A 26,518-nucleotide genomic window follows, 5' to 3' on the forward strand; every position below is an offset into this window, starting at 1 on the left:
TCTAGTGCTTTATCCATTTGCTCCATTTCCTGGACCATAAAATGAGATCTTTCTATGCTACCTTTTAACACCTTGTATAACCCAACAGAAATAATTGTTTGATTTCTCTTTGAAACCGTTGTTTTCAATTTACAATTTAATTTGCAATTAACAAAACAGACAACCTTAATTACAAGCCACATGAACATAAATTACTTTTATTGTTTTCTAGTCAAAGATAAGCACTATGAATTTAGAAAACCAAATTTCTTGAGCCTAGACCCTACTATACTGGGGGAAGTTTTGGTGCTGTGTTATTCCCCGTCTCTTTTCTATCTGAAAAATTAAATTTGGAGTGGTAAAGCCTAGCAACAATGAAAAAAAAGAAAGAAAGAAAAGAAAAAGAAAAACTACCTTTCAATGTACTAAACTTTAGTTTATTCATCAAAGAGTTCCCTGTTTTAATGTTCCTCAACAATAAAGAATTATTCAAAACTACTCCTCTGATCTTTGTTCCGTAAATCTCAATTAATCAATATTGCTAAAAACTCTCAATTGGATCCCTGTGGAATCTTGATTCTAAATTCCACAATGACAGAGTTCATTTTCTTTTTTAGTATCTGATAGCACTTAATAAATATTTTTTCAATCAAGCTCAATTTTCCAGGCTCTTGATGTCTCTAAATATTTATTTTTAAAATTAGTTTTATTAAGAACCTCCAGTATTCAGAGGCACAAAAATTCAAACCTTCACTTTTCCCATTTCTTACAAGGAATATTTAAGTTACAAATTTTTCTTTTCAAGGGTTGCACTAAGAAACACCATTTTGAAGTCTGTTTTAACTAAAAAAGCTCCCTTCAAATATAAACAAAGAATGATATACTTCACAGCAAATCTGAATATCACACCTCCAACAAGGGATCACAGGCACTAATACTTTAAAAATAAGAATCTTTAGGTTTCTTTTTTTTAAAAAAAAGCTTTATTATCTTTATTTATCTATTGGATAGAGGCAGCCAAGGGAGTGATAGAGAGGGAGAGAGACAGTGAGACAGCTGTAGCATTGCTTCACCACTCACAAACCTTTCCCCCTGCAGGTGGGGACTGGGGACTCAAACCCAGGTCCTTGCGCACTGTAACATGTGTACTCAACCAGGTGCACCACCACCTGCCCCCTTAGGTTTCTCTTTTAATAGACTAAAATGTCAAAAATAAAATAAAAAAACAAAAACAAAAACACAAAACCAACCAACCAAACAAACAAAAAACACCCCGCAATTTTATTTTATTTTATTTTTTTAAGGAAAGGAGTATGAGAATAGGTAGAGAAAGAGTAAAACTGCTGAATTGAGTACAGGGAGACAGCCTAGTGGTTATGCAAAAGACTTCCATTTTTAAGGCTGAGAAACCTCTGGCATTACAGTAAACCAGAGCTGAATAATGTTCTGGTTTAAAAAAATGAGTAAAAGAAAGGGATTAATTCCCTTCCCCAAGCACAAATACATACAGCTATAATAAAACAGATGTCCAGTCAAAGATGGACTCACAACCTATTTTCTAGAACCCATGAATATTAACTTATTTGGAAAACAGAATCACTGCAAATGTAATTAAAGATTCTGAAGTGGAGATTAGCCTGGACTATTTAGGTAGGACATAAAAGCCATCTCAGGAGCCTACATAAAGAGAAAGGCGCAGGGAAATTTAATGCACATAATGATCAGAAAGCAATGTAGAAGTGGCGACGGAGACTAATGATCGGACCACAGAAAGCCGGCAGTCCCCAGAAGCTGAAGAAGCAAGCAAATTCAACCCTAGAGCTCTCGGAGGAAATGCTGTCCTGCCAAGTCTTAATTTCAGACTTCCGGCCTTTAGAACTATAAAATAATAATAAATTCCATTGTTTTAATCCTCCACATGTGTGGTAATTTATTATGGAGTCACAGAAAATTAATACAAACAGCAAATAAACTAATTTTGCTTTTCATTCGTTTTTGCTCTCTGTTTGGGCTTATTGGCTATTAAATAAAACACGCATGCTTAAAACACCATAGGAAATGAAGAGATAGATGTAAATACAATAAGAAGAAAAAAAAGGTAACAATTGTCATTACATAGTCAGTTGCAAAAATGCTTCCAAACATTAAAAACAAAATGAATATAAAACATTCACAAGTTATTCAAATCATCGGCAAGTAATTAATGAAAGTGTCACTTAACTACCCTTAACTACCACGTTAGCATTTTGCTTTTACTCTAGACTAAACCTTAAATTTACAGTGAATGAAATCTGGAGGTAATGTAGTAACAACGTCAATTCCCAGGTGTTTTATGGATTTTTGAGCCGTTTTACTGATCCCTCTAATACTTTAAGAAAACTCAAGTATTAACATCTGTAATACAGCACTTAAAATCAGCATACTGATTAGTATGTGTTGCCTGGGGGGAAAAAAGTTACTGCTATGTTGAAAAACTGGCAAATATATAAGTCCTTTCCATTTGTTCTTAACATTCTCAGGCAAACTAGTTTAAAAAATGAAGTTTATCATTTTCATTTTCAGTTGCTATTTTGTATTTCTCTCATAAAGTTATTTTGTGGTATCTACATAGTAGTATGCTTCTTCATAAAGACATTTACTAAATAAACATTTAATTAAAAATTTTAACAATATGTTAGGCACTAGATCAAGAACATTAACAACCAGATCATAAAAGGTACTGGATACAGAGGAATTTTTTCTCATTCAAAAAGTGTGACTTTACAAACTCAGCAAATTAATTTTGGGGCATGTTCTCGAGTCTTTTTGTATGACTTAGCCCTAGAAATCTTTCTAAGCCAAAATACTCAGTTTCTCAAACTGGAAGAGAAACACTAAACTGAATTTTAGAAACTTACTTATTCTTTTCCTTGATAGGCTCTTAAGTGAAACAATTTTCCTCAGAGGCTCTTTATATTATTTTCTGGTTAAAGGGACTGAATCCGTAGTAGTAACAAACTCAAACTTTGAAATCTTCTCTAAATGCAACTTTAAAAAGGCAGCCTACAAATTTATTCACTAAAAATAGTGAAATTTGAATAAAGTTTTGAGTTAGTTAGCAGTAATATACCAATGTTGCTAACTTAGTTTTGCACAAATTAACCCTAGCAATACGGTTAATTAACATTAGCAATAGGGAAAAGTAGCTGAGGTAACAGATGAAAATCTCTATGCAACTTTTGAAATACTTCTGGAAATTTATTCCAGAAAAACTGTATTATCCCCAAAACAAAATTATTAAAAGGGGTTAGGACATAGCTTATCCACTACAACACACACTTTATCATTCACAGGGACCAGAGTTTTGGTTCTGCCAAAACCACACGGGAGAACCAGCATAAGCAACAGAGCAGAGCTGTGGTATCTTTCTCTCTCTCTCTCTCCCTCTCTCTCTCTCTCTCTCTCTCTCTCTCTCTCTCCCTCTCACTCTATTTTTTTTTTTAAAAAAGCCCCAGCAATGGCAAAAATTCCAACATAAAACACCTTACTTTATGGCCAGGAGGTCGCCTACCCAGTAGCAAGCTTGCCTAACAAGTTTTTTGCATACACTTTCCAGTAATATACCCATAACCACATTTAATAAACTTTAAAAAGAAATCAATGCCAATTAATGCTAACAGCCATCATGTTGCTCCAGTAAATTATATGGACTTTACTGTGCCTTTCTCTTTTAATTTTTTTTTTTTGTTGTTATCTTTACTTATTTATTGGAAAGAGTCAGCCAGAAATTCAGAGGGTAGGGGTGACAGAGAGGGAGAGAAAAAGAGAGACACCCGCAATACTGCTTCACCACTTGCAAAGCTTTCCCCCTGCAGGTGGGGACTGGGGGCTTGGGGTCCTTGTGCACTGTAACATATGCACTCAAGCAGGTCGGCCACCGACAGTCCCCTTCTCTTTTAAAATTTAAACTACATCAAGTGACAACAAACCCTCAAGGCCAGGGAGGTGGCATAGTATATAGAGCTCTGAACCTAGAAGTATGAGGTCCTGAGTCCCATGCCCAGCATTGCATTATGCTAGAGTGATACTCTAGCTGTCTCCCCACCTTCTCTCTCTCTCTACCATGTTAATAAATAAAATATTGAGGTAGGTGAGAAGTGAAGGGGGGGATAGAGGAGGTAAGAAAACAGGCCCTCAGATTGACTGCTGAAGAGGTCACCAAAGGATGTGGGCTATATGGGTTAAGCGGTTCCGGTAGACTTTGGCAGAAAGATACTGGGACTTTGGTGGTGGGTAATAAATATTAGGGAGAGGCATGAAATTGTACCACTATTAATGAAGCTTTATAAACTTAATGTAAATTCAATTAAAGACAAAAAACAAATAATTCTCTTCTGTGACTGACCACCATGCCTCCCCACCCCCCATTTTAGTCAAATTCTAAATAAACATCCATAGTATCACTGGGTTTGCAAAGTAATGTTCTTTTGGATTGATAAATGTGCTTGTTGTCCAGAGAGTCTGTCATGTGAGTCACTGCCTGTCTCTTGGAGCTTTCCCTCCTCCCTCCCTTTCTCTTTTTAAATATGTATTTATTTAAAAGAAAGTGAGAGGGTGAGAGACCCTGAACATCCCTCAGGCCAGGGACAGAAATCAGAGCCTCGTGCTTGCCAAGTCCAACATCTTACCTACTGTGCAACCTTCCAGAATAGGCCCCATCCCGTCCCACCTCCACTCTCTCTCCTTCCTCTGTTTTTGCTTTTTTGTCTTTCTTTCAAATGAATATCAGCTTCTATTTTTAGGTATAATTGCTTCTGAATGATAGTATAATATAAAGATCTACTTTCAAAGGCACAGCATAGGGGACGAGTTCTTCTTACTCCAGGTCAAGTATGGAAAGAGTGTGATGGCAGCTGCATTTAAAACAAAAAATAAGAATTTATACAATTTGACCTTATTCAAGTATTATCTGATGGAAAGCACTCTATTACAATATCAATACAGACCTTTCAAATCTACTTGCTCATAAATAAACTTGATTAATTTCAATTGTGTTATTTGCACTTGATCTTCCTTAGTCTATTGTCCCATTACCATTTACCAATCTTCCCTTTTTTCTGAATGGTTTGAATTTTAGAATAAATTAAAATTCTTCTACATATGCAAGTGACATTTCTAGTTTAAATTTTTGGATACTTTCATATTGTTTTCCATAGTGGATTACCAATTTACATTTCTACCAACAGCACACAAAAGGTCCCTTTTTTTTTTTACATTCTCTTCAACACTGTTACTCTTTATATTTTTGATAAGTGATTCTAACATATGTGAAATAATATCTCATTGTGATTTCGACATATATTTCCTTGATGGTTGGCAATGCTGAGCACTTTTTCATGCATCTGCTAGCTAGTCTCAGTCTCTGTTCATATTTTAAACTCTTTTTGGTTTGTTTTTTTGCTATCAAATTAAATTATTCTAATATGCAAAATGTTTTGGCTATTAACCTTTCATCAGATATATGATGTAAAAATATTTTCTCCCATTTGATAGTTTGGCTTTTTATTTTGTTGATAGCTTCCTATTTTAGGAAGGGTGAACATTCCTGAGAAAGTAGCATTTCAACAGAGATCTGAGTAATGAAAAGAAGCTACCTATAAGATATGGAGGAAACAGCTATAAAGAAATTGAAAGGGGCCAGGCAGTTGAGTGCATGTCACAATGCTAAGGACCTGGGTTTGAGCCCCCGGTCTCCACCTGCAGGGGGAAAGCTTTGCGAGTGCTGAAGCAGGGCTGCAGGTGTCTCTCTCCCTCTCTACCACCCCTTTCCCCCTTGATTTCTGGCTGCTTCTATCCAATAAATAAAAAGATAATTTTAAAAAATTTTAAAAGAAACTGAAATGGTAAATGTTGGCATGTTTGAGAAGTAACAACTGTTGTTAAAATTTCGGAGGCTCTTGCCGGGCCGGCCAGCTTCACATCGGGTAACAGAGACCAGACACACGGCTGGGCAGGGCAGCTGTATTTCTTTATTCAGGAACAACGATTCACAAACTAAGACAAACTAATCACCAAACAGAACTCTGCTGTCTCTTTGCGGCGGCGCAAGCACTCTCTCTTACTCTGGAACTCAGGAACCCTCTCCCTTACTCTCGAACTCAGAAACTCTCGCACTCTCGCACTCTCGAACTCCGGAACTCAGGAACTCTGTCACTGGGGAACTCAGGAACTCTCGGACTCCGGAACCCTCTCCCAGGGTCCCTTGGGGCGGGGCCAAGCAGGCCCGCGAAATTAACAGGATTCATCCAATTCTCTTGGAGGGGGAGGGCTAGAACAAGCCAATGTAAAGCATACGACAAACAACAACAGAAAAAGGCAGTGTTACAAAGTCAATGTGTCAGGAAATGAGGCTCTATCAGATCACACATAGCCTTGTATCAAACAGATGAAGTTATCTGGAATGACAAACTTTAAGCAAAAGAATGACATGATTTGATTTATATATAACACATTTAGAACATAAAAAAGAGACTATAAGAAAATAGGGCTGAGGAGACAAGATAATGGTTTTGCAAAAAAGACTTTCATGCCTGAGGCTCTGAGATTCCAAATTCAATTTCCAGCACCACCTTAAAGCAGAGCTGTACAGTGTTCTGCTGTTTCTCTCCCCACCCGCCCCAAAGAAAGAGAGGAGAGAATAAAAAAAGGGAAAAAGAAAAAAAGGAGAGGGGGGGGGAAGGGAGGGAGGAAATACCTTCCTCCAGACGAGTTCAGTGTGTCTGGAAAAGTATTTTTCTGGACTTTATCCAGAGAACAGACACTAGATGCTCAAAATCAGGAACACGAACCAAGAAATGGATCAATGCTCTAAGAACACTTGCTTTCTCCATATTTGTCTACTAGAACTCTGGTGCATTTCGGAAACTTCTACTTCCAGCTGTCCTTTCTTCTGGTTTCTCCACTAAGCTACTATCACCTTTACCATTCCACAGTCTTGCTCTAGTAAAAGAAATACTGGGCCTCCATTTAGAATAAACTTAAAAGGGGGTGGAGGTGGGGGGCAAGTGGTGGTGTACCTGGTTGAGCACACACACCACAGTGTGCAAGAACCCACGTTCAAGGCCCTAGGAAAGCTTCACGAGTGGTGAAGCAATACTGCAGGCGTCTCTCTCCCTCCCTCCCTTCCCTGCCTCCTTTGATTTCTCTGTTCAAAATAAAATAAAATAAATAGAATAACCTTAAGAGAAACTTTGAACTCACACAATTCAGGCACCAATACAAACCACATTGCTGTGGTCAAAAAGACTGCAAATAATCACACTTTCCTTGTTGGACTTTTTGCAAACAAAGGTCATCACCACTTCGTCAATTCCTTCCATAAATAAACAGCTGAACTAGCTGAATGTGGTAAAGTTGGTACATTCTTCCGGCTACTTTATTTGGGCGGAATGACTGACTAACATACCATGGCATTGTCAGCTGTAGGAATATTTATAGTAACTTTACACTTACTAGAACACTAACAGGACATACTGAGAAAGAATTCTTTTTAATACACTAAGGCTGTACCAAATATTTACTCAGTAAAGAAAAGATCTTAATAAGGAATACCTTCTCTAAGAATTGATTTTTACAATTTCTTTTTTTTAAAGATTTTATTTATTTATTAATGAGAAACATAGGAGGAAAGAGAAAGAATCAGACATCACTCTGGTATATGTGCTGCCGGGGACTGAACTCAGGACCTCATGCTTGAGAGTCCGATGCTTTATCTACTGCATCACCTCCCCGACCACGATTTTTACAATTTCTAATAATACTTCTTGAAAATTCATCCTTTTATATTATCTATAAAATGATTTTATTTATTTATTTATTTATTTTTGCCTCCAGGGTTATTGCTGGGGCTCAGTGCCTGCACTACGAATCCACTGCTCCTGGAGGCCATTTTCCCCATTTTGTTGCCTTTGTTGTAGTTGTAATTGTTGTCATAGCTGTTGTTGTTGGATAGGACAGAGAGAAACCAAGAGAGGAGGAGAAGACAGAGGGGGGGGAGAGAAAGACACCTGCAGACCTGCTTCACCGCTTGCAAAGTGACCCCCTGAAGGTGGGGAGCCAGGGGCTTAAACTGGGATCCTTACACCAGTCCTTGCGCTTTGCGCCATGTGTACTTAACCCACTGCACTGCCGCCTAGCTCCCTAAAGTGGTCTTTAATAATAAAAGTTTAACAAAGTCTTCCCCACAGTATTCCAATACAATAGGGAGATGAGTTCCATAGGAAAGGCCCCAAAACTACAACAAAAAGTATTGAAAGGAATGAGCTCACCTGAACTAGATGTGTCAAAATAAGCATAATAACCAGAGTTCTTCCTTTCCCTCCAAGCCTCCTTGTACCTTCTTTTAGTTTCTAGTAATCTGTCACAAAGTATCAAAAATTCTCTAATGTTTAGAGAGACAGACTCCATAGTACTAAAAAAAAAAAAAAAAAAAAAAGAAAGAAAATTTGATCTTTGTGTTCCTGTCATCTATGAAGTTAACATTTCAAAGAGAAGCATTTATCTCTGCAAGGGATAAAATCTGACATATGGCATACTGTGACCAGGAATATTATTTGTGTTGTTTTCAATTTTATCTAAAAACTTATACCTTCATTCATTTTCCAAAGTTAAAATTCCATATATCTGCTTATCATCCCTATATTAATCAGCTCTCCAGTACTCACATAAAACTTACTAGATACTATATTTAAAGAACTGAGTCTATTGAAATGTATGTCTTTAGGGGGCCAGGAGATAGCTCACCCCATAAAATGAACACTTTACCATGTACCAGCAGCTGGACTCGAGTGCCCAGCCACCATATGGAAATATTAAACAAAAGAGAAGTTCACAAATGGTAGAGCAGTGCTGTGGTGTTTGTGTCTCCCACCCTGTATTTGGAAGAGGAAAAAAAAAAAAAAAAGGAAAAATAGTCTGTGGAAGTGGCAGTAGTGCACAGTCTTTAAGCTCTGGGAGGGAAAATAAATAAATAAATAAATATATATATATATATATACATATATACATATGTGTATGTTTAGCTGTCAAAAGAACTATGGAATCTATATCTAGTTCTTTTATTATTGTTTTATTTTTTAAACTTATTTACTCTGTCAGAAATCCACCAAAAAAAAAGCATCATCCATAATTTCAGTGCTTGTCATTTTATTCATTTCAACATATTCATCTCTGTAAGAAGCAGGCTATGGCAAACATAAAAGTGTTTTGAGAGAACTGGGCTCAAATCAGCTGACATTGATGAGCAGTGTGGAATCTTAGACTTGTTATTTAGTTTCCTAGGTTTCAGCAGTCACAATAAAAGTGTCTTTACTATTATAAGCTTGCTATGAGGTTTAAATCAGTTACTATCTGATAAACTCTTAGAAAAATGTCTGGCATAAAGCACGACAGTACTTTTTTCAAAGAATAAAATGTCTATAGACACAAGATAGACTCAGGAAGGAAATTTCCTTAGTGAAAGTTAATTAACTAGTTTTAGACATTATTTTAAAAAATTGAATTGGCTTAGTTATTGAAAGGATAAAAATATCACAATTATTAAGAGCAAAGTCCAATAACAAGAGGTTCCTATGAGAGACTGAACAAGTTGGGACTACAGACCTAATACCTTTTATCATTTACTTGACTTGATTCCACTTTACACAGTAATTTTTTACCCACCAGCCTTAAAGAAAGCTGTTTCAAGCTCCTGGGCAATATAACCGTGAATGTCAATCATGTCCTGCTAGTAAGTAAATACTCCTAATAGTCACAAATACTTTCAGGAGATCCAACTGTGAATTGTGAGTTATTAATAGCTAACATTCATGGAATGCTTTTTATGTATCAGGCACTATTTTAAGTCCTTTACATATATCAACCCACTAAGTCAACTCCATAAGTGTATACAGTGAGCATTACCCTTTTACAGACTAAGAAAGCACAAGAGACTAACTTGCCCAAAAGTATACACCTACTAAGTCACCAACCTGGAACTCAAACTGAAACAGCCTAATTTCAAAGTCTAAAATCATGGATGGAACATCAAAAACAAAACTGCTGCTTTTTAAAAGCTGACCAGCTAAAATTTTATGCTAAATCCTGCTAGTCACCACTAAGGCAGGAATCATAAACTAGGTGATAAGAATATACATACAGATGAGGCAAGTTCTCATTTTTATCCCTTCTAATTCCACTCCCACATCTCCCAAATGAGCATCAGTTAATACAAGTAAAATGCCTTAAATAGTGCCTGGCACCAAGTAAGTGAGATCATTAAGTTTTAAGAAGAAGTATTGGTGAAAATTATAGAGTACACTTGTTGACAGCCTTTATCAGTGGCAATGATACACACTGTGATTACAGGAAATAAAGCAGAAGTTAATAAATGCAGTCCACTGTAGCAAAAATTAATTAAGTTACTTTCATCAGATCATATGCATAGAAGCAAACTGCTTTATTTCTGTTTTCTTTTCTTGGTTTACGAAGACTACACTGGAACCAGTGGAAAGTAGTATAAAGCAGTTTTGTAGTCTTTTGACTAGTTGCCAAGAGCAGAAGTAAAGTTTGTGAAAAGCAACTTAGTCCACTTAAACTCTGATTATTAGAAACTGGAAAAGGTCTCTTTAATAATAAATAAAGGTTTACTTTTTTACCCCCAGGAACCCCAGTCATGGAGGTTCTATGCTCTACCAGCTATTTTCTCAGCTTCTTACAGTTTTCTGAGAGAAGTTCTGTTTATGACTATTTCAACTTCATGATTCTACATTAAGGCAATTTTTAAAATGATGTATCTAGACAAAAATAGTCAAAGCAACAGCATCCCTCACAAATGTTCTGCACAATTACTTGGACTATAACTTTAAAATAAGTAAATTAAGTTTTTAAATAAATAAAGGGCTGGGGGAGAAGGCACAGAGGTTACACAGAAGACTTTCAAGCCTGAGGCCCCAAGAATCTTTGATTCCAGGCACCACCATAAAGCAGAGCTGAGCAGTGCTCTGGTATAAAAACAAAAACTGTGCTCCGGGAGATGGTGCAGTGATAATGCTTTGGACTCTCAAGCATGAGGTCGCGAGTTCTATCCCCGGCAGCACAAGTGCCAGAGTGATGTCTGGTTCTTTCTCTCTCTTTCTATCTTTCTCATAAATAAATAAAACCTTTAAAAAATAATAAATGAAACAAAACAAACAAATAAAAAGTGTTTAAACTAACAAACCTGGGAGTCAAGCAGAAGCGCAGCAGGTTAAGCGCACATGGCGCAAAGTGCAAGGACAGGCATAAGGATCCTGGTTCCAGGCCCCGGCTTCCCACCTGCAGGGGGTCGCTTCACAGGCGGTGAAGCAGGTCTGCAGGTGTCTATCTTTCTCTCCCCCTCTCTGTCTTCCCCTCCACTATCCATTTCTCTCTGTCCTATCCAACAGCGACGACATCAACAACAATAACTACAACAATAAAACAAGGGCAACAAAAGGGAATAAATAAATAAACATTAAAAAATAAACTAGCAAACTTTAACATTTTTAACTCCAAAAAAGACAGATGAAAAAATTAAAGCAGACACTAGAATTATTCAAATCAGTTACAATACATTAACAGGCTTTATCAAGCTAGTGGAGAACAACAATATTTCTTAAATTAAAAAGTCAAAACTTTGTAGAAATCATTATAATGCATCACCAGTTGTAAAGACATTTTCATGAAACTTGTTTCAATTTACTGTTGAATGTAAAACATTAATTCCCCAATAAAGAAAAAAATAATAATTAGCTTTAAAAATCAAGCAAAAAAAAATAGGGAGTTGTGAGCATTGGATACATGAGGATTTTCTCTACCATCATTTCAAATTCTCTCTAAATCTGAAAGAATTCTAAAGAAAAAAAAAAAAAAAGCTTCTGCACAGCAAAGGAAATCACTACCCAAACAAAGAGACTCCTTACAGAATGGGAGATCTTTACATGCCATACATCAGACAAGAGGCTAATAACCAAAATATATAAAGAGCTCACCAAACTCAACAAGAAAACAAATGGCCCTATCCAAAAATGGGGAGAGGATATGAACAGAATATTCACCACAGAAGAGATATGAATGGCCAACAGACATATGAAAAAATGCTTCAAGTCAGAGATGAAGGTCAGAGAAATGCAAATAAAGATACCACTTCACTCCTGTGAGAATGTCATGTCAGAAATGATAGCAACAACAAATGCTGGAGAGGTTGTAGGGACAAAGGAACCCTCCTGCACTGCTGGTGGGAATGTCAATTGGTCCAACCTCTGTGGAGAGCAGTCTGGAGAACTCTCAGAAGGCTAGAAGTGGACCTGCCCTATGATCCTCTCCTGGGGATATATCCTAAGGAACCAAAAACATCCATCCCAAAAGATTTGTGTGTACCCATATTCATAGCAGCACAATTTGTAATAGCCAAAACCTGGAAGCAACCCAGGTGTCCAACAACAGATGAGTGGCTGAGCAAGTTGTGGTATATATCCCCAATGGAATACTACTCAGCTGTTAAAAATGGTGACTTCACCATTTTCAGCCCATCTTGGATGGAGCTTAAAGAAATCATGGTAAGTGAAATCTGTCAGAAACAGAAGGATGAATATGGGGTGATCTCACTCGTAGGCAGAAGTTGAAAAACAAGATCAGAAGAGAAAACACTAAGCAGAACTTAGACTGGAGTTGGTGTATTGCACCAAAATAAAAGATTGGAGTGGGAAGGGGGGAGAGTTCAGGTCCTGGAACAGGATGGCAGAGGACCTAGTGGGGGTTGTATTATGTGAAAAACAGGGAAATGTTATGCAGTACAAACTATTGTATTTACTTTCAACTGTAAAACATTAATCCCAATAAAGAAAAAAAAAGTATGAGATCAAGCCAAGATTTTTAAGTTCATCTATTATTAGCTAATATTAAATGTCATAGTAATGGACCAGGTGGTGATGCATCTGGTTGAGCCATGCATTACACACTACCATCCTCAAAGACCCTGATGGCAAAAAAAAAAAAAAGTCACACTTATATGAGAGACATCTTCTCTGCCACAATTGTTCCCCTCATGCTCAACAAGACATTTACTAGTGTGTTATTAATTTCCTAACCTATAACAATGTGAGACCTGATGAAAAGGAAAAGCAGATTTGAAAAAAAAGGGGGGGGGGATTTTTTTTTTCCCACAAGATATATATGCTTATACTAATTTTTATCCTAAAATGTTCTCTAAATTCTGAATGTCTGTTTTGGATTAAGCTTATTAATAAAGAAAGTGAGAATACAGCAGCAACCTAGTGGAGAAAAAAAAAAAACATCATTGTGCTAAATTAAAATTGTCTGGTTTAGAAAAAAAAAAAAAAAAGGGAACAGGTAAATCTGACCTAAATCTTTTTCAACTACTATGGAAACTAAAGAATAAGTTCAAGGCCACCTAAGCGCTAGTCATTCTAATTTATTCCCATAGCAACAGTGCTGATAGCAACAAACCACCAATTTTCCTAAATTCATTACTGCTACGTTATTAAATTTCAGGTGAAAGGAAACCACTGAAATTTTATAAACTTATTCTCTAACCTATATGAAAAAAGATCTGCTTTAATAAAAGCAGAGACAAAATGTTTAGATGAAAGAACAGGATAAATACCAACAATTTTTTTCTGTTAACCAGATCACATGATTTCACTGTTTTCAAAATCCTTAAGAAAATAATAACTTCTCTTTATATGTGAGTCCAAGTTCATGGCACTAAACTGCACATTAACCACTAAAATTATTAAGCTGTCGGACAAGTCATGACACGGAAAAGGAGGAAAAAAGGGGAGCAGAGGGGAGGGAGGGAGAGGAGGGAGGGAAGGAGGAGGGAGGGAAAGAGGAGAGGGAGGGGAGACTTCTTGGGATGAGAGAAAGACAGCAACTGAAATTTTCTATTTGGGAATAAAAGTACAAAAGAACAACAAGGTAACAACTGTATTCTAAATTATTATTTGCATTTTTAATAAAAAAGGGAATCAGTTTGTATTACCCTCTTCTAAAATAAAAGCACAAAATTAAGAGTATTACTGTGAGTATGGTACTTCTGAGGAGATGAATGCATTTAATGTTGCACAAATTTTCAGCTTTGGAAATGACACCGGAGGTAAGTCAGAAATTTCAATTTTAGTTTTGTCATATTTACTTCTATCTTATATTTCAAAGTTCTCAAATTTAAATTTCAGAATTTAAAACTATTAAATAAATGTATTTAGTACTCTTCATAGCAAAGGAAAATTTTCAACTGAGTTTAGTAGAATGTATTTCACTAACTATAATGCCTTTAATATAAATAACTCAAAAGTAATTAACTTTTATTAATGTTTTCCTTTAAGGATGAAGGATCTGGTCCTGTGTAGCTTTAAAAACAAGATTCGTTTTATATATCACATATGAGACTGAGAATGTCTCCTGAGAGAGAGAAAAAAGAGAGAAGTCAGAGACTAGTCTGGCACAAGCAGGGATCTAATGGGAACCTCACGCATGCAGGTTCAATGGTCTACCAACTGAGCTATTTTCTCAGAGGTGTGTATTGCTTTCTTAATATATGACTTTGCCATCTAAGAAATATACATGTAAAGGCTTTGCTTTGCCTTACACCAGCATTAATAAAGATGAGATTTTTAAAATCCTTTAAAGTTTCCACCCAAAAGCAGTACTTTTCTGTTTTAGAGGACTGATTTTGTTTTTGATTTTTTTAATTTATTATCAAGAAAGAGAAAGAGAAGAGAAAGCAACAGAGAATCACTCTGTGGTAGAACTGAGGGTCTCATGTTTACAAGGCCCTTGCTCTACCTGCTACACCACAACCTGGGCTGCAAGTGATCAGATTTTATTTATTTATTTATTTTCCCTTTTGTTGCCCTTGTTGTTTTATTGTTGTTGTAGTTGTTGTTGTTGTTGATACTGTTGTTGTTGGGTAGGACAGAGAGAAATGGAGAGAGGAGGGGAAGACAGAGGGGGAGAGAAAGACAGACACCTGCAGACCTGCTTCACCGCCTGTGAATCGACTCCTCTGCAGGTGCGGAGCCAGGATCCTTGCGCTTTGCGCCACATGCGCTTAAACCGCTGCGCTACCGCCCTACTCCCAAGTGATCAGATTTTTAACCTTAACCTATAAAGGATGAAACCACTAAACTAGTAAAAATTTGTATAAACTCTGGAGCCAGAATGATTAAGTTCAAATCTCACTCTTCAGTTAACTAATTATGTTACTTGGGGCAAACTATGTAACTTCTTTGCACTGTTTTTATTTTTATCTTATTTTATCTTATCTTATTTACCAGAGCAGTGTTCAGCTCTGGCTTATGGTGGTGCAGGGAACTGAACCTGGGACTTTGGAGCACTACAGTGCTCCAAAGCACTAGTGTCTTTGCATAACCACTATGCTAATCTACCCTCCACCCCTCTTTACAAATCATTGTAAAATGGAGGTAAGAGTAGCACTTACATAGTTGTAAAAACAAGGAGTTAGGGTAGGGGTGTTCAATCAACCCTCACCCCCATAAACCAGAGCTGAGCAGTGCTCTTGTTAAAAAAAAAAAAAAAGGAATTAATAATATGCAAACTATTTAGAATACTCCCTGGCTCATACCAAGTGCTATCTAAAGTTTGCTTTTGCTTTTACTGTTCTACAATTACAGATTTTTACAAATCAACTGTAAAAGTTTCTAAAATTAAAGTATTTTAAAATATCTTATTAATTTTATTTTAGAGAAAGAGCAAGAAAAACAGAAAGACCAGAGAACTGCTTAGCTCTGACTTATGTGGTGCCGGGGATTGAACCTGGGACCTTGTAGAATTAAGCCTAAAAGGTTTTTAAATAACCATTATGCTACCTCCTCAGCCTAGCAAATAACATTTTGCCTGTTATTTGTTTTTTAATACGGGGAAGGAGGGAGGATGGTTTACAGTAAATTCAGTTTTTGATACATGCGTAAAATTTCTCAATTTTTTGCAAAACACACTCACCCCAGCCTAGGTCCTTCTCCACCATCATGCACCAGGACCTGAAAGCCCTTCCCTCCCCAGAGTTCTTCACTTTGGTGCAATACACCAAAATCAAAGTATTTAACTGTACCTACAAAAAACATTTTATTTAAACTGTGAAGCAGATTAATGCAAAAATATTAAACCCATCTAAAGATATATCACTATTTGGAAAACAAAAGAAAATCCTAAGATCTGGGATCTTTTTTTTTTTTTTAACCAAAACACTGTTCAGCTCTAGACCAGAGTCTGTTTGCATATCCACAATGCTATCTCCCCCAGCTTACCAAGATCTAATTTTTAAAAATCATACACTATATTCCCTGTTAAAAAAAAAAAGTGTCCTTTTTTTATGGCCAGGAAGGTGACTCAGCAACAGAGTACTGAACTTGCATGCACAATGCCTCAGGTTTGATCCCTAGCACCCCATATACCAGAATGATGCTCTGGTCTCTGTCTCAAATGTGAACTAAACGAAACATTTTAAAAGGAAGTGACACTGTCTTAAGATTAAAACTTACTTTAATGGACTGGTGGATAGTTTGGATTTAAGATCACAGGTAACCAGCATCACGCCAGAGTGATGCTCTGGTCTCTCTCCCCACTTTACTCTTGTGTTAGTAAATATTAAAAAAAAATAATAATAATTCTATTGTACTTTAAATTTTTTAAATCTTTATTTATTTATTGGATAGACACAGCCAGAAATCGAGAGGGAATGGGGCGACAGAGAAGGAGAGAGACAGAGAGACACCTGCAGCCCTGCTTCACCACTTGCAAAGCTTTCCCCATGCAGGTGGAGACCAGGGCTTGAACCTGGGTCCTTACGCAATGCAATATGTGTGCTCAACCAGGTGTGCCAGTGCCCAGCCCCCCCAATTGTACTTTTTTAATTGTGATACCTCAGTGATGCAGGTTATATTAAACTTTATAGCTTAATGCAGATATGTACACATAAAATTAAGTTCAGAATTAAAGTGTAGGGGAGTCAGGTTGGTAGCGCAGCAGGTTAAGCGCCCTAGGAGCAAAGCGCAAGGACTAACATAAGGATCCCGGTTCCAGCCCTCGGCTCCCCACCTGCAGGGGAGTCGCTTCACAGGCGGTGAAGCAGGTCTGCAGGTGTCTGTCTTTCTCTCCCCCTCTCTGTCTTCCCCTTCTATCTCCATTTCTCTCTATCTTATCCAGGATCAATAACAACAAAAACAACTACACTAAAACAACAAGGGTTACCAAAGGGAATAAATAAATAAATTAAAAAAAAAAAGAATTTAAGTGTAAATGTGAGTTCTATATAATGCCACCTAGCCACCAGCTTATTTATATATGTATACACCGTTTAGCCATCCATAGCAGGTATCTAAGATAAATTTGCTGCAAGTGGAGTCTGGAGATGGTTCACCTAGTAGAGCTCTCACACTCTGCCATGCCCAAAGGGCCTGGCACCACATGAGAATACTCAGGAAGCCTTTTGGTGCTCTAGCATTCTCATTCTCATTCTCCCCCCGCCTTCTGCCCCTATTTCTATCTGCAATTAAAAGAAAGCAGAGGGGAGTCGGGCTGTAGCGCAGCGGGTTAAGCGCAGGTGGCGCAAAGCACAAGGACCGGCAATAAGGATCCAGGTTCGAACCCCGGCTCCCCACCTGCAGGGGAGTCACTTCACAGGCGGTGAAGCAGGTCTGCAGGTGTCTATCTTTCTCTCCTGCTCTCTGTCTTCCCCTCCTCTCTCCATTTCTCTCTGTCCTATCCAACGACGACAACAACAATAATAACTACAATAATAAAACAACAAGGGCAACAAAAGGGAATAAATAAATAAAATAAATATTAAAAAAAAAAAGAAATAACCCTGGTGGTAATAAAAAAAATTAATTAAAATAAAAAAAAAAAGAAAGCAGAGAAAAGAGTTGGCCATGAGCTGTTAAGTTACGGAAGTACAAAGCCCCACTATTCAATAATAATAAATTAAAAAGAAATGTATTAAAAGACTACTGCTGGGGACTGGGCAGTGGCATGCCTAGTTAAGTGCACACGTGTCGGAGTTCAAGTCTCCAGTCCCTCCCACCTACAGGGGGAAAACTTCACAAGCGGTGGAGCAGTGCTGCAGGTCTGTCTGCCTGTCTCTCTCTTTCTCTAAATTTGTCTAGCCAATGAAATAAAAATAAGCTAATGTTTGATTGAGCAGGGGTGCCAGGTGGTGGCACATCTGGTTGAATGCACACCTCATGATGCACAATGACCTGGGTTCAAACCCTCAGCCCCTACCAGCTGGGATGGGAAGTTACATAGTGGTGAAGTAGTACTGCAGATGTCTTCTATTGTTCTCTTCCCTCTTAACTTCAGTCTGTCTCTATCCTAAATTAACACACACACACACACACACACACACACACACACAGTCTAGGCCGTAACAGTGAATAAAGCATTGGATTCTCAAGCATGAGGTTCTAAGTTCAATCTTTGGCATGGTATGTGCTCTGGTTCTCTCTCTCATCAATAAGTAAATTTCAGTGGAGCTTTAAAATAAGATCCAAAGTTTAAAAACCAGGCCCTGAGCTTTAAAGATACACACACACTAAGCATTCTCTGTATGTGAGTATACATACACGTATACATATACATCTATCTAGTTATGGTTTGGCAACTAGGTAAGAGGCAGTAATTAGAAAAGTCTATCAGTCTGTAAAGGTCAGGAGCTGAACACAAGTGTTCCAATGAGAACTTAGATGTTGGGGGCCAGTTCAAGATCCTGGTCCCCCACCTGCAGGGGGAAGCTTCACAAGCGGTGAAACAGGGCTGCAGGTGTCTCCCTCTGTTTCTCCTCTCAATTTCTCTCAGTTTCTATCCAATAATAAATAAATAGATAAACTATTTAAAAAAAAAGAACTTGAGATATTCATTCTATTTCAGTTAAAGGTTTTTCCTTTTTTTTCCCTTTTCTTTTTGCCACCAGGCTTGCCACTGGGCTTCATGCCTAACTAATATGGCTGCTCCTAGCAGATTCTTTATTTTCCCAGATACACAGAGACAGAGACAAAGAGAGGAGAAGCATCACAGCACTGCTCCACTGCCTATGAAGCTTCCTCCTGTGCATCGTGCTCCCATGTGGACGCTGGGTCCTCTACTAGGAGACCTCCCCACTCCTCATACAAGGACTTTCATGCATCAGTTATAATAGGTCAAAGCGAGTTTAGAAAGGAAAAAAAGGGGCTGGGAAGACAGCATAACGATTATGCACAAGACTTCCATGCCTGAAGCTCTGAGATCCCAGATTCAATCCCTAGCACTATCATAAGCCAGAGCTGAGCAGTGCCCTGGACTGACACATACTCTCTTTCTCACTAAAATAAAATCAATGAAATACTTTAAATTTATTTAAAAGAAAAAAAAGTTTTTAAGATTTTACAGCTTCTACTTCTGCACAACTTCTTTCTATAGTCCCTCTTTAGTGACAAAGCAACTTTAGTCTTGAATTTAAACATCTGTGTCACTGACCAGGTGGTCAGTGTCAGGTGGCCCAGTCAGGCCCACATAGGGCCATGCACAAGGAAAGACCTGGATTCAAGCCTCTGGTCCCCATTTACAAGAGGAACACTTCATGATTGCTAAAGCAGTGCTACATATGTCTCTCTTTCTCTATCTCCCCACCCCCTCTCAATTTCTCTATCCAATAAGATAAAAACATACAGTTAACATGGCTTCCCCTGCTCAGCTGGTAACAGGCCTCCCAGCAGCAGCCACGACCACTATGCAGTTTACTTATTATTTTAATTTTTTCCCTCAAGCGTTATTACTGGGGCTTGGTTCTAGCACTACAAATCCACTGCTCCTGGTGGCCACTTTTTTCTCTTTCTTTTCTTACTTTTTTTTTCTTTTTTACTGGATAGACAGAAATAAATTGAGAAGAGAGGAGAGAGAAAGATAGGCAACTGTAGACCTGCTTCACCACATGTGAAGTGTACCCCCTGCAAGTGGGGAAGCAGGGACTCAAACCTAGATCCTTCTATGGGTGCTTGCACTTAGTACTATGTACACTACTGCCCCCCACATTCAGTTTATGCAGCTTTTTAGTCATCAGGGAAAGCTACAACTGCAAAAATGGTATGTCCCGTTATCAGACAAAGAGAAGAAAAAGATCACAGGAGAATTTGTTCAGACTGCTCTAGTACAGAAACCAAAACTGTGCAGCTTTCTTGAATGGTGAGATGTGAAGATGGTTTCCGAAAGATATGCTAGTGTGTATTTTTGCTGTGCTATTGAGGATCAGGACAATGAACTAACTACCCTGGAAATCATTTGTTATGAAGAATTGCTTGACAAGTATTTTGGCTGTGTGTGAGCTTGATCTCATCTTGAACTTTGAGAAGGTTTATTTTATTTTACATTCGTTTCTTTTGGGAGGAGAAGTTCAGGAAACATCCAAAAAAACTGTGCTTAAAGCAACTAAGCAAGCTGGTCTGCTGCAGGAGGTAAACTTGATTTGGATAAGTAAAGTCTGGTTTCATTAATACTTGAAATGGAAAATACGGAAAATACAGAAGGCAAGTACGTGTGGTGGGGGATGGGGGATCTACGTTTCACAGTTGTTGAAAAAAAAAGTTTGGCTCAAAATATGTGTGTGTGTGTATGTGTGCTTAAAGTTTTTAAAAATCTGAGTCATAGACTATTTTATCCTAAAGCTTTCACCCCTATGGCATAAATTTATTGGAATGAGCCATTAAATTCTGTATTGTGCCTTCAGTCGACAGCCTGATGGAACTAAAACTCATCTCTCTTGATGCAGACTTTGTTATTTGTGCAAAATGAGCTTAGAAAAACTCACCAATTCTATAAGCCCTGGCTTTTGTATTTGCAGAATGAAAGACCAAGTTCGATCTGTGTGGTTCCCTCAGCTAGAAATTGTAGGTTCAAGAAATTAAAAGTTGGGAGTCAGGCGGTAGCACAACAGGTTAAGCGCACGTGGCGCAAAGTGCAAGGAACTGCAGAACGATCCTGGTTCGAGCCCCTGGCTCCCCACCTGCGTGGGGGGGGGGGGCGCTTCACAGGCGGTGAAGCAGGTCTGCAGGTGTCTATCTTTCTCTCCCCCCTCTGTCTTCCCCTCCTCTCTTCATTTCTCTCTGTCCTATCCAACAACGATGACAACAACAATAGTTACAACAATAATAAAACAACAAGGGCAACAAAAGGGAAAATAAATAATAATTAAAAAAAAATTAAAAGTTGTGGCTTGGGAGATGGAATAGTAGCTAAAATATTAGATCCACAAATGTGAGACACTGAGTTCAATCCCTGGCATTGCATGTAACAGATGTTCTGTTTTTGTTTCGTTTTTTTCTCTATTCTTTCTCTCTCATTAACAAATAAATGAAATATTTAGTGTTCTGGGAGGTAGCACAGTAGACAGGATGTTGAACTTTCAAGTATGAGGTGCTTGAGCTTAATTCCTTTAACATAAGTTTCCAATGGAGGTTCTAGAGACGAGGTATTGCTAAGGGACTTTGCTAAAAATAGCAGAAGAGAGCAGTCCAGCTTTGGAATATGCTATGAGTTATGCTATTCTCAAAAATGCATATAATGAGCGGCCTTTTCTGTAGTTTTTCTTTCTATAGTTAGTCAAAAGAGAAGCAAATTCTACATTGTATTCTACCCACTGAATACTGAATCTAAGAGCATAGTTTATATGACTATGGAATCACAATTTCTGTTACACAAAAACATATGCAAATAGATGTACACCATAAACACTGAAAAAAAATTAACCAATCCCATCCACAAAATCCAGAAAGCAAGATGCTGATCCTTATTAAATCTAACTCCTTAGTTTTAGAAATGACTAGAGGCTTCTTAAGAGAAACTTTAGCCTTCAAATGAGAGAAAGATGGTTTTAAAACTAAGGTGGAAACAGTAGTGAAAAATAAAAAGTAGACTGTTGTAAGAAATGAAGTATGGGCTTGGGAGCTAGTGCTGCGGCTAAAGCTAGACTCAAGCATGAGATCCTCAGTTCAACCCCCAGCATTGCATATATCAGAGTGATGCTCTGCTTCTCTCTGGCACTCTCTTTTCCCCACTCTCATTAAAAAATAAAGCAAAGAAATCAATAGAAAAAAAAGGATTGTAATGTCTGACTTATGAAGATTGACACAAAAATGTGTCAATACAATTTAAATGAGGATATAATGTGTAAGAGGCAAAAATAAAAATACAATACACACTGGCCTGAAGTAAAGAAAATTTACTTTAAATTACTAGAGTGTATTCTTTTTTTTTTTTTTTTTGTTATTTTTTACATTTATTTTATTTATTTCCTTTTGTTGCCCTTGTTGTTTTATTGTTGTAGTTATTATTGTTGTTGTCATTGTTGTTGGATAGGACAGAGAGAAATGGAGAGAGGAGGGGAAGACAGAGAGGAGGAGAGAAAGATAGACACCTGCAGACCTCCTTCACCGCCTGTGAAGCAACTCCCCTGCAGGTGGGGAGCCGGGGTTCGAACCGGGATCCTTATGCCGGTCCTTGTGCTTTGCGCCACGTGCGCTTAACCCGCTGCGCTACAGCCCGACTCCCACTAGAGTGTATTCTTAAGCAGAAACTGTTTCAGTAACACACTAAAACATTTTGACAATACATTTATAAACCCAAGATTAGTAATTTATAATCCCAAGAAAATGCCCTATGTCATCGGAACTGTCCTGTAAGTAAAGCCCGTGCAAGAAACAGCTGACCCACTCAAACACCCGCACTTTGGCTTCAACTGTGCATATCCATTCTCGTGTGTCAGAGAACACAAAAATGACAGAATGTTATCAGGACCTGTCAATTAACAGTTACACATGCACAAACACTAGCTGCTACTCTGCCTGCCACCCGTTAGCTGGCTCCAGAAAGAGCCTCCAAGACTGCCCAGGGAAGAACTGGAAACACCTCTGCTGCTTCCTAATTAAGGAAGCTACCAGAATTCAGTCTAATCCAGTACCTTAAAGCAAAGAGAAGGCGGGAGAGCCCCTACGCGAGAAATAATGTCACCTACTAGTCATGCGAGGGGCACGGGGTAAACGCCCAGGGAAGTTAGGGGACGAGCGCCCAGGTTCCTAGAAAGAGAGTTTCGCAGTTGCGGTGGGTAAACTCAGGGAGGAGGTGGCCCGTCCGGCTGAGAGATCGGTGAGACTCCGGGACTGGGGAAGAGAGGTGCTAACATTTTGGTCGGAAGAGAAACCGAGAGGCACTGGCTGAAGCAAAAGGCAAGAACCCGGGACTTGAAAGAGGGGAATGAAACTGTGAGCCACAGGGAAGTGAAGAGGTGTGCGGAGACGAGACAAGCTAAAAACAGTGTGCGAGGAAGCGCTGAAGAGAGCGAAGCCCTGCAGGGACAAGGGACAGGCGAAGAGCACTCCCTCCTACAAGGACTAGGGCAGGACTCGTTACAGACTGTCCTCGACCAGCCACACTCAGACCCTGTCGGTGGTGGAAACTCACCCAAAGACGGCAGAGGCCACACAGCAGGACATGGGGCGGATTCAGAGATAAAGTACAACCAAGCGGATGGAGGAAACCGCGGCGTTAGGGTGACCCGGAAGCGCATCCCAAGAACCAGAAGTCAGCGACTAGGTTCACCTTGCAATCCTAGTTCCACCAGAAGGCTCTCGGCGCATGCGTAACGCCTCACTGGGCCCTACGCCCCGCCCCACCAGGCTCCAGCACCACCCACCAGGCTCTGCTTTCAGAAAGACTGCTTGTGTCTTGCTACACCTGGGTGTTGGTCCTACGGAGATGCTAGTAACTAGTTAAAACAAAACAAAACTGCAAAGTTTTTCAAGAATGTCTCTTTTAAATGTTTACAAAGTTGTCCCCACCCCAAAATGGGTATGAGAAGAAATGCTTGCATTTTTGTAGATTTAAAATGGGTGGGAAGTTTTGGAAGACAATTGGGGGAAAGGTAGTACAAGGTGGTATATTACATTAAGCTTACATTTTTATTTTATTTAGTGCATATTGTTTTATGTAACATTTTATCAGAAACAAGTTTTATCACTTTGTTGGGGGAAATAATTTACAAGACACTTAACACACTAGTTTTTTTTTGGGGGGGTTGTGTTTTTTTTTTTTTTTTAATCTTCCTGTGGTAGTTGTCTATGGACTCCCACTACCAAATTAAGTCTTTCACCATCCTGTACTGGTCATCCAATATTCGTCTTCCCCCTGGCTTATTTCACTTACCATGATTCCTCCAGTTTCATTCAAGATGAAGTGAATGATAAAGTTTCATCATTTCTTACTGCTTAGTAGCATTCCATTGTGTATAAATACCACAACTGCCTCCCCACCCCCATTTCCCAGATTACTGCTCAGCTCTGGTTTATAGTGGTGCCAGATTTTTAACCTGGGACTTCAGAACCTCAAGCATGACCACAACTTTATTAACCACTCATTCATCGAAACTGTGGTATTTGGGTTGTTTCCAAAATTAGATTCTTACGAATAGTGCTTCTATAAACATAGTATACATAGATCTCTTCTGGAAACTTTTTTTTTGGGGGGGGGAGGAGTAACCCCTAGGAGAGTTGCTGGATCGTTTAGTAACCCATTCCCGATGTTCTGAGGAATCATCTGCCTGTTTTCCACAGGGTTTGAACCAATCTATGTTCTGACCAACTTGTATTGATAGAGTGGCTCCTTTCTCTTTGCATCCTCAACAGCACTTGTTTCTGGCCTTTTAAATGTAGGACAAGCTCACAGGAATGAGGTGGTATCTCATGGTTGTCTAGATTTGCACAGAAACAATAATTTTAAGGGTCTGGAATGATGCATGCTTTGCCAAGTGGAAACCAAGTTCTAGTCAACCACCAGAGCACTGGAAGAAGATTCAGTGTTTTGGTGTCTCCCTCCCCCCCTCTCACCGTGTGTGTGTGTGTGTGTGTGTGTGTGTGTGTGTGTGTGTGTGTGTGTGGATTTGAAAAAAAATTGGCCTCAAGCAGTGAAACCCTAGTACAAAAAAAAACAAAAAACTATTACTCTAAAATATAGACCAGAAGCAAGAGTGAATTCAGGTTATGTGGGGACCTGAAGTATATTGAATTTGAATATCCTTGTTTAAAAATCCAAAATTGCAAATGCAAAACTAGGTTTAAAAAGTTAATCCTTAGAATGAGAATATTCACAAGTTATCATTTAAATAAATTCACACAATACAAAATTCTGAAAGACAGCTACTGGTTAACAGCATGAGATTCCTTTTTTTCCCCTATATTTAGCTGCATAGTTTTTATTTACTTAGGTTGATTTATTTGAGTTTTTTATAGAGATAGGCACAAACTGAGGGGAAAGGGAGAGATAGAAAGGGAGAGAGACACCGGCAGCACTGCTTCACTGCTTGACCTTAAGTTTTGTGAGGTATGCACTCTTCTGGATGTGCCACCACCAGGCCCCTGTATATATTTTAATATTTTATTTATTTTATTTAAATGAGAGAGATACAGAGGGAAAGATACAGAGAGAAACCAGAGTGCTGCTCAGCTCTGGCTTACAGTGGTGCTGAGGATTGAACTTGGGACCTTGGAGCCTTGACATGAGGCTTTTGCATAACCATTATTCTGTATCCCCAGCCCCCACATAGCTTTTTAAATCACCTTTTCCTATGAAAATTTGCTAAGTAATCTTATTTATTAAGATCTTTGTCTTCTTTTACACTCCACATCTAATTCATCATCAAGTTCTGCAGGATGTACCTTCAAAACTGCCCAGAATTTGACCATAATTACCTCTTAATGCAAGCCACATTTGATCTGTGACTTTGCTCTTTTTATATCCATAACCTTCCACAATCTAGTTACACAACTGCAGTGGGCTCCTGTTAAAACTTTAGTCAGGCTGGCCAGGTCCCTAGGTTTCAAGACTCTTGCAACATGACCTAAGACTACTCTCCCAGCAAGACAGATACATACACATCAAGTTCACAGACAAGTAATAAAAAATTACCATCAATGCATACAACAAAATCTGTACCCAGTTAAGCTACCAAAACAATGACTTCTTTTGGAAATCAACACTGGACACTCTAGAATTCAGACTTACTTTTAGAATAAAAAAGCTAGGTACCAAATCCAGAAAGTGTCTGATGTGCGTGATATAGTGTTGATCACAGCTGCCTACCAAATCCAGAAAGTATTAGAATTGGAGGAGGACTTAGAATCAAGCCGGACTAAGATTGCCTTGGCAATCTCTAGATAAATGATAGGTGATGTGGGGGCAGGGATATGCCAATGACTGGGATCTTGTGAGAGAATTCACAACAGAAACCTGTTGAAATAGCTCACTTGTATAGTGTGCTGCTTTGTCACGTGTGCTACTTAGCCATGTGCACAACTCAGGTGTGATCCTGGGCCCCACTGTATTGATAGAAGCTTCAGTGCTGTGGTCTCTTTCACTTTCTCTGTCTCTATATATTTAAAAAAAAAAACTCAGAATATGGAAATAGGGTTAAGGGCGGAGGGGCTTACTGGAATAAAACTGAATG

General features: G+C 38.5%; 1 protein-coding gene and 1 pseudogene across 4 annotated transcripts in view; one reads left to right on the top strand and one right to left on the bottom strand.

Moving 5' to 3' along the window:
- Window positions 1-23,588, bottom strand: part of EYA3 (EYA transcriptional coactivator and phosphatase 3) — a 94,447-nt gene extending 70,859 nt beyond the window's left edge. For 2 of the 4 annotated variants that reach the window (XM_007522420.3, XM_016187844.2), the window contains exon 1: window positions 23,482-23,588. The gene's annotated coding sequence lies outside the window, so the exon portion shown is untranslated. The remainder of the gene's footprint in view (window positions 1-23,481) is intronic. The other 2 variants (XM_060205660.1, XM_016187843.2) reach the window with 1 other exon arrangement.
- On the top strand, window positions 20,039-26,232 carry LOC132542582 (AP-1 complex subunit sigma-2-like; annotated as a pseudogene).
- Window positions 26,233-26,518: the final 286 nt, after the last annotated feature.

Source organism: Erinaceus europaeus, chromosome 13 (genome assembly GCF_950295315.1).
Source record: "Erinaceus europaeus chromosome 13, mEriEur2.1, whole genome shotgun sequence".
Lineage (NCBI taxonomy): Eukaryota > Metazoa > Chordata > Mammalia > Eulipotyphla > Erinaceidae > Erinaceus > Erinaceus europaeus.